At 33.5% G+C, this 7,437-nt stretch overlaps 1 non-coding gene across 1 annotated transcript; it reads right to left on the bottom strand.

Moving 5' to 3' along the window:
• Positions 1-6,661: 6,661 nt before the first annotated feature.
• Positions 6,662-6,735, bottom strand: Trnas-aga (transfer RNA serine (anticodon AGA)). The gene has a single exon. It is a non-coding gene; the product is annotated as a tRNA-Ser (tRNA).
• Between the last annotated feature and the right edge of the window lie 702 nt (positions 6,736-7,437).

Genomic DNA, 7,437 nt, shown 5'->3' on the forward strand with positions numbered 1-7,437 from the left:
AAATTTAGATTCAATTTTAATCAAATACAGAACGATCGTGAAAGGGATCGTATAAAAAGGCCAGGAAAACGCAAGATATGTCGGACTGATACGAATTATATTTAGAAAAGCTCAACTGAGCTTTCAGCTCAGGTGTGCTAAGAAACTGTTTGCCAATATCAATTGAAAACCCTTTTATTTCATTCATAGAAAGTAATGGATGAAAAAAATCTATTGATTGTCTAGAGTGTGTCGTGTGCTGGTATATGTTGTAATAATTATACCCCCCGCTTGAAAAGTGGGAGGGTATATAGTAATCGTTAATTCCGTCCGTCCGTCCGTCCGTCCGTCTGTACGTCCGTCCGTCCGTCTGTCTGTCCGTCCGTCCGTCTGTTACGCTTTGGGGTACCCATCTCTTATCCGCAACTCCTCTCATACCACTGAATGAAATATGATGAAACCTTCACAGAATCTTTATTACATATTGCCATTGTGCACCTCCTATTTTACTTTTTGATCCGGCACATATTTTGGGTTTTCCGGCCACAGGAAAACATGGACTTTTTCACCAGTTATAACTATATGGGAGGCGGGGGGTATCATTTAGTGAGCTCATCGCTCACAGTACCTCTAGTTTAGATTACCATCGGTATAACGAGAGCAAGTTTTCAGTTCAAAGACCCACTATATAAACTAGATTTTTTATGTCAGATTTTATTGTCTGGGGGAAATTGGGTCATAATGTAACCTTCGTTATGGTCTCTGACCAACAGAGCTAAAATAAAAATGGTTTAAAGAAGCTCTAAACTCTAACACTACAGTGTTTTTTGGAGTTTGAGAAAACATATATCATATCGAGGTTTGCATAATGGGACTATTTCGTTAATTTTCAATATAAGGTACCAGTCTTTTTTCTGCAGTAAAAAATATTCAAAGACAGTATATTATTTGTGAACAGAAATAACTGTTGTTTGCTTACAATGGGTAGATTAATGGAAATAATGAATTCACTTACTTATTCTTGGTCTAATATAATGTTTAAAATATTTTAATCCAACATAAATTGTGTAATTAACCGTAAATAATATTTTTTTTTGTAATTTACTTCTTAGGGCAGATCACTCTAATGGTCAAATTACCCTACATATTGAACTCTTTAGTATGAAGTGGTTAGAGCTTCCTTGATAGATCACTGCAAATAACAGTTTGTTTGCTTACTAAACTAATCCTTTGGCTTCTTGTTTCAAAATCGTATGATCTAATTCTTTTTTTTAGTACACTTACTTTGACAGTTCGCTCCTACATATCCTGGACATTTCAATTTGTAGGTCTCGCGATATTGCCACAACCAGGAGTACTGACCACTGCATAAAAATGTGATAGAAAAAAAAATATGTGGATAGTCAAATCTAATTTTTTTTTTCAGACCATATGTTCTGTTTTTGCATTCTGCCATTGATTATAAACATTCAAGTTAATGTTATCCAGATATATATATAAACTTTAGAGGAGAACATATGATCAGATAGTGTTTCTCTAAGATATGACTGTTAATATTGAAACTAGAGGTACTGTGAGCAATGAGCTTACTAAATGATACCCCCGCAACCCATATGATTATAATGAGTTTGTAATTAACTGTAAATAAGTATTCAAAGCTGTCAATGAATTTAAATAAATCTTATGGAATTGCATATTATGACCAACCAGTATGTACATTACAATAGATGTTAAAAATAAAACTTTTACAAGAAAGTGACTGATAGATGTTGTCCACTTCTAAATATTGTAGTAGTATATTGGATGGAATTACAGACAACTTAGCAAACCAAACAGTTTTAAGGTTTGTTATTGTCAATACGCGTAAAACGTATCATCAAAAGTAACAAAGCACCCCAAATGCAAATCTGAAAATGTGGGATATGATTGAACTTGTAATTTAAAGAAATATTTTTCTACTCTTATTTTGCCGCCTGTCCTTAACAATGCACTATATGGTGGTACATTAACCGCTATCTATGTAAAATGGAAGACCAGCATGAGTGAAGTATCATATAGTTTCATTTTTTTTATTAATAGCAGAATTTGTCCAAAATCTTATGCGTGAAAAGAATAAAACACTTGGTACTGTCTTCCACTCGACATATTTTAGATACATCGACGACGTATTGTCAATTAACAGTGACACCTTCCATTCTTAGTTGATACGATACATGCTGGTGAGCTTAAGACAAAAGATACCACTGAGTCTGACACATGTGTTTTGGTTATTTTACATGAAAAGACATCAATGGTAATCTAACAATCGAGCTCTAGGATAAACTCAATGACTCAAACTATTCAATCGTCAACTTCCCTTACTTATGCAGCAATATACCTTGATCGCCTGCATATGGAGTTTATATATATCTCAGTTGATTCGATGCGCAAGAGCATGCTCTACGTATGGTATGAACAATTTGTAAAACGAGGTAAAATGTTGACAAACAAGTTGATGAAAGGATAATATCAGTAGTCTCATTTGAAGTCATCATTTCGTAAGTTCTATGGTCCATACAATGACCTTGTCAGCAAATACAATTTATCATTGAGTCAAAGGCTGACTGACGTTTTAATACTAATTGTTAGTCCATTATTTATACACTGAATTGACGATGTTTTTTTTTTTTCTATCGCTATTTCCCGATCATGAAAAGGAGCACACGGTGGGTATGACCGGATGGCAGGGGATGGTCGCTCTTCCATGGCACCTGATTCCACCTCTGATGTTTTGGAGGTTCATGTTTGCCCCGGTCCTATTTTGTATTGGGTTTTTTTTTGGATTTTGATCTTGAATATTGTTTGTTATCTCCATATGTTTTATTGAAACAAAAATGAGAGAATATATATATATATATATATATATATATATATATATATATATATATATATATATATATATATATATATATATATATTTTTCAGCTATCGAGACTTCGTGGCAAGTATCCGTATTGTGTACTAGTATTTTATTTTTCATATTTTTGAATCGCTGATCTTACCAAAGACTGAGCCAGCGATATGTACACACATAAACCTGGTTAGCTGCAGATCTGTAGCGTTATGGTTTTATATACATGTATTTGTCTTTGACCATAACGCTACAGATGCAAAAAGGTGCAATTTTCGGCGCAATATTTTTTTGCGCACTTTTGGGGAGAATTTCTCCACTTTCCAGCATCGGTCAATTAACTACCTTTCGCTTCCTAATTCTATAGGCACTTTATTTAACTAATCTGTATATTTTATCCATCTCCCAACCCTTAACGTCGTCTATACATGTGATAAACTCGCTCAATTAAAATTATTTGTTAGATTGCTGAAAATTCACTTCAAGCGAGTTTATTGCCTGTAGAGACAACTATAAATGGTTGGGAGATGGATGAAATATACATATTGGCTACAGAATGTGTCTAGAATTAGGGAGTGAAAGGTAGTTGATGGACCGATGCTGGAAAGTGGAGAAATTCTCCCAAAAAGTGCGCAAAAAATATTGCGCCGTAAATTCCATTTTTTGCATTACGGGATCTGTAGCGTTTTGGTAAAAGACAAATATATAAAATCATAACATTACAGATCTGCAGCTAAGACCTGGTATGGTTCTATTCTCTTTATAACATAGTTGCAAGTTTCGGCTCTATTTAATCTAATAATACTTACTCTAGTTGAAGTAACAAAAAGCTGATTAACGTGCGCATAATGGTAGACTGGGCAGTTCAGTTTCCATGAGAACTGCTTTTTTACCATACACGCGGAAGTAGAAAAAAAAATGAGTTCATGAGAATTTCATAAATACAACAAAATATATTTCAATAAATTGTAAGATTGGCGGAGTGGTTTTAGTGTTTTCTCTATAGCCTCTGAGTAAGGAGATGAACTTTACGTTCCGGGTTCAAATCCCACTGCAGGACGTGTGAATCGGTCCTTCGAATGGTTCCCATAAATTATGGTTATAATGGCAAAGTCTACGTTTTTCTCTGGGAGACCCGAAAAAAAAGTGTCAGATCAAAAAGGAAAATACTAGTAGGTAGTCATCTTCGCTAGCCAAGGGTTTCTGATACGCTACTCTCTTCATAATCATGAGGAGAGTACCGTATCACAAACCCTTGGATAGCGAAGATGGTAGGTAGTGCACAATGGCAATATGTGATAAAGATTCTCTGAAAGTCTTAACTATCGGCCTCTAAACATGTTGAAAAATGCGATTTTTTCAAATTTTTAGACATGTTGCCATGGATACCGTAATACACAGCAACCATTTTTGCCTGATTTTAGTTTATGGTATCAAAAGAATTTTATCATATAGAATTTGGAGAAATTCTGAAATTATGTGTGCCACATCTGCTATATAAATTCAATTCATTTCAAAGAATAGCTATTAAATCTTTTCAAACACGAATAGCACCAACACCTGTGACTTTTCCGTACTTCGTGTTGATGAAACTGTAGTCTTCTATTTTTCTCAATTTCCTTTTTATCATAACAGGTAACTGCTAACACAAAATAATAAATGCGTATTCAAGTTATTCAACTGTAATGTAACGAATTTAAATACATGTACTAGTAAGTTATTTCAAGTATTTTGAAACGAAATTCTTTTAAATAAACTTAATTTTTCGCTTTCATTACATATGTATAGTTGTAAACCATTCTTAATGCATCCCGCTTTTGTAGCATTATAAAAAAAATTATCTAAAAAATATTTTGAGAATTCACGTTATTCCGGATATCATAGTCATTAAAACAAGAAAACAGGTATAAAGTTATTATTGTAAAAAAGTTCAAATTTTCCGCGACTGTTTCAGATATCACCATACATGTATAAATAGAGAAACAAGCATAAAGTTAGCGTCAAAATAACTTTTGTATCATGATAAAATCACGATACAATTTAATTTTAATTTTTCAGTGAATAAAACAGTTGAACAACATTCAATGCATTCTAAATGTTTCAAGTCAAAACTTGGTCATTAAATGAAAGACCAAAAATCTAAATGAGTAAACTATGTAAAATATGAATTATTTAAAACAATGCTTTATTTTCCAAGACTTTGCTTCTAATAAATGATAGGATTGTGCCATTAGTTTTGGACACAATATCAAGAAAAAAAATTAATTCTGCATGTCGTAGATTGATTGGTTGATTGTATATTGTTTAACGTCCCTCTCGAGAATTTTTCACTCATATGGAGACGCCACCACTTGCGTGTCTTCGAAATATGACACATTACTCTCTCTCTCTCACTCTCTTTTATTTCATTTCTTTGCACTTTCAAATTTTTTTATTTTAAAAAGTGAAGAAAAAAATATACAAAGAAACCAATTCCAGGATTCGTACCCATTCTAAAGTAAAATTATCTGATACTACCAACATAACCATTAGACCATTTCCGACACTTTTATATACGTTTTGCATTTCATTTCGTTTCTATGAAATTTTTATTCAAGTTTTGTGTTTTTCAAAAATATGCCTCTGAAATAAATGTTGGAATGGGCAGTTTTGAAGATAATTCTTTGTCACATATATCTCTCGTATTTTTTAAATTCTATTTTCTCCAGGATGACGATGATTCGATGGCGCGACAATGTGACGATAACACGATGCATTGGCACGATGAAGAGATACCAAAATGATGTGATGCTATGATAAGGATGACACGATGGTGAGAAAACAATGTTGCAATGGTAGGACGACGATGAAACTAACTTTGCTGCACTATCTCACTCCGTCGGCATGGAGATTTGAAACTCTGAAATATTCGGTTATTGCCTCTGTACAGTGCGCCATGGAATGTAAACATGGTGGATATCAAGAGAAGATTTTACTTTAAGAATATTTATCCTATTTTTTCCCTCATTGGCTGAGGGAAATCAGATCTTGTTTTCTATTTCCTTTACAATTTACCTGTCACCAAATACACACAGAGAAATACAAAGACAGAAATATTGGCATGAAAACAAAACTCGTTAACATGCAGTGTGGTTTGGCTCATGACCGGATACATTCCTCTTACAGAGAAAAGGGCTTCTTACCTGGGCTGGGTTTCACAAAACTATCGTAAGATTTGTCCTAAGATAGGTCTTACGATTATCTTAAGATCTGACTTATGACAATCATAAGATTTGTCACTGCTGTTTCACAAAACTATCTTAAGTATAGGAAGTCTTAAGACAAGTCTTAACACAAATTCCATTCTTCAATATCACATGGATTTTTGTTAGAAATATGTATGCACGAAGTTTTATTGCCTTTCCTTTATTTTGCAGATATACCCAAGGAAAAAAAAATATTTTTGATACCGTAAATCTGGAAATTTTTACGTCGATTTATTTTTGCGAATTTGGGTCAAAAAGCTGTTGATTAATTTTTACGCTTCAAATTTTTGCGAATTGTCACTGGTGCTAAAAATAAAAATCACTGAAGATTTTCATATCAGGTTATGTTTCAAGTAATATGCCCAGTTAGAATACCACCAATATACTCACAACGTGGCAAGATATTGCAAAATCGCTCCGAAACAATTTTGATAAAAATACAAAAGGATTTGCACTGAAAATAATTTCTAAGTCAATTGTAGTATGGAAAGGAGGAATGAGTAAACATACATTGAAAATTCATAAATACATATATATTGAAAACATATGGCTGGACCGGGAATCGAACCCGGGACCCCTGTATTTCTAGTCAGGTGCTCTAACCACTGAGCTATCCAGGCCGATGTCCTCAGTCCAGCCTAATTTCCTACATTCCCCCTTCCTTAAATAGTCTTCGACCCCGAAGACACAACTCAAGTTCACCTTGTCAGGACTTAACATTAGTAATTATACATTGCCTGAACAAGGTAGGCCACGGCACCATCTGTAGTATGGAAAGGAGGAATGAGTAAACATACATTGAAAATTCATAAATACATATATATTGAAAACATATGGCTGGACCGGGAATCGAACCCGGGACCCCTGTATTTCTAGTCAGGTGCTCTAACCACTGCGCTAAGGTTACCACTCAATCGCATGAAGTGCTCTTCCAAGAAATATCCAATGGGAAAACATGGATCAACCAAGAAAAATGGTGAATGAAATAGTCTGTTTCCAAAAAAAATCCTACTTTTTGAAGCAGACTATAAGCAAATAATGCTTAATAACACAAAGACAAAAGAGATCACAAATGCATTTTATTAATATGAAATTTTTGTATAAACATCAATATTTTTAAACAAACTTTTCACAAAACAAACTTTATAAAATGAATCTTACAAAAATTAAAATGTATAACATGAAACAGCCTATAGTGGAAGAGACAATAATTGAAAGACTAGAAACAGTTTATAGTGGTAATGTTTTACAAAAACGAATATAAGTAAATGATTTTATGAACTAGCAATTGTCAAAACATCACTTTTTTCTGTTTATTGATTC

The sequence above is a fragment of the Saccostrea cucullata genome, unplaced genomic scaffold, assembly GCF_032062105.1.
Source record: "Saccostrea cucullata isolate Sc308-1 unplaced genomic scaffold, CSIRO_AGI_Scuc_v1 ctg6625, whole genome shotgun sequence".
Lineage (NCBI taxonomy): Eukaryota > Metazoa > Mollusca > Bivalvia > Ostreida > Ostreidae > Saccostrea > Saccostrea cuccullata.